The sequence below is a fragment of the Schistocerca nitens genome, chromosome 7 (assembly GCF_023898315.1).
Source record: "Schistocerca nitens isolate TAMUIC-IGC-003100 chromosome 7, iqSchNite1.1, whole genome shotgun sequence".
NCBI lineage: Eukaryota > Metazoa > Arthropoda > Insecta > Orthoptera > Acrididae > Schistocerca > Schistocerca nitens.
In genome coordinates this window covers 109993946-109995666 of record NC_064620.1, presented here as the reverse complement: position 1 = coordinate 109995666, position 1721 = coordinate 109993946, and positions in this window count along the sequence as shown.

Genomic DNA, 1721 nt, shown 5'->3' with positions numbered 1-1721 from the left:
TCTATTTCCATATGTGTTGAATCTCACACTTGGTATGCTGTGCAAATTACATGTCTCTACCATCCGTACTTGTTTAGAAAACGGGTCATTTATTGTGAAAGATGTAGTTGAGAGATACTGAGGTTTAAAACCTTTTTTATTACTAATTCTTATTCAGTCTTACATTTCAGCATCTTTTATGCACCAGAATTGCCCCGGCCCATAGTCTGCGTCTTCTTCAGTGTCACAACAGCCCAGTGCTTGCTCCCTCCTTTTCTTTCTTGCTTCTTTTGACATTTGCTGAGCAGCTAAATCTGCTTCACGTACACAAAGCTCATCCAGTTCCCGTAGTCATTTAGCTGTGTTCTGTCCAAATCTTACCCCTAACTTCTCCAGAACCTTAAGTCTTTCATATTCCCCACCATTAAAGGTTATTACAGCATCAGACACTGCTAAATTTAGAGTTATAAGGCCAACAAATACATTTTTAGGCACACGGCACCACACAACATTATTGAAGGACACATTCACATTCTGGGTCTTACCATGTAAACACTTCTTTAGTAGCTCAAGATTTGCCACGTATCTGTAGATAGGTTTCATTGCCTCCATTACTGCCAAAGGGGGAGAATGTTTAGGTGTAAATTCTTGCAGGGTGCTAGAAAATTCAGCTTGCCTATATTTACACCAAGTGTTTGGTGGAGGTGGACACAAAGCATGGCATGGCTTTTCATCGGTTCATATTCGATGAAAGAAAGAAGCTCTTTTCATCTTTTCTAAATTGTCACAGTTATCTCTAATGGCCTTCCCATAATGTTCCTGTAATTTATCAATTACTTTGTCCCTTAGTCTTCCAGCACATTTTATTGCCTTGCCATCAGACAGTATCAGAAACAAAGGAGAGATTTGTCTATTCGTAAAGGCAATTTCTTAGACGTAGTAGTAAGCACAAAACAAAGAATTTGACAGCCTTCTAGACTCTGTAGTTCCCAAGATATGACTGCTCAATAGTGGCAGTATATTCATAGCCACGAAATGTGACAGTCACGCGTCACCATTCAAAATATTATTTGTGGGTCTCATTATTGCCTGATTTTAACGTATTATATACCAAAATGTTCAGGAAGGTCCAAAAATACATTATTTAGTAGAAAACAGAAAATGTTAAATTTCAATGAATTTCACGTACAATGTCCTCTTAAGGTGAAAGCATCCCCACGTCGACTGACATGCGATCTGGCGATCGGTTTGTGTTCCTTGTCTTTCCAAAGACGTTCAGACTGCGTGAGATATCTTACGCTCAATGTAAAGAAAGTATGGCGATCACACCTTCTCGGGATTCACCTTGCAGGCATCCCATTGTGTGTTGCCTGTGATGTTCTGGACACAAACGAGCATATCTGGTGCGCAGATTGCTGATAAGTGTGTGGTTCTTTGTGCATTAGATGTTGGCCCTAATGACCCATACAACTCTTCATCAGATACCTCTTCGACTGATCCTTTTTCTGGAATTTGGATATGTGGCCATGCAGTTCACTAATTGTTTGCTGATTTTAATATTGGCACAGGGTAACAAACTAACGCAACACAATAAAGGAAATGAACACTTTTATGTGATATTTACGTGCCTTTTTTCTCTTTTTCAGTGAATGATTATTTGTCTTTTTATCTATGTCCATGTCATATAATCAATCTGTATCAATCAATGTACAGGGTTTAGTTTGCTAGCTCCGCCGAGGTTT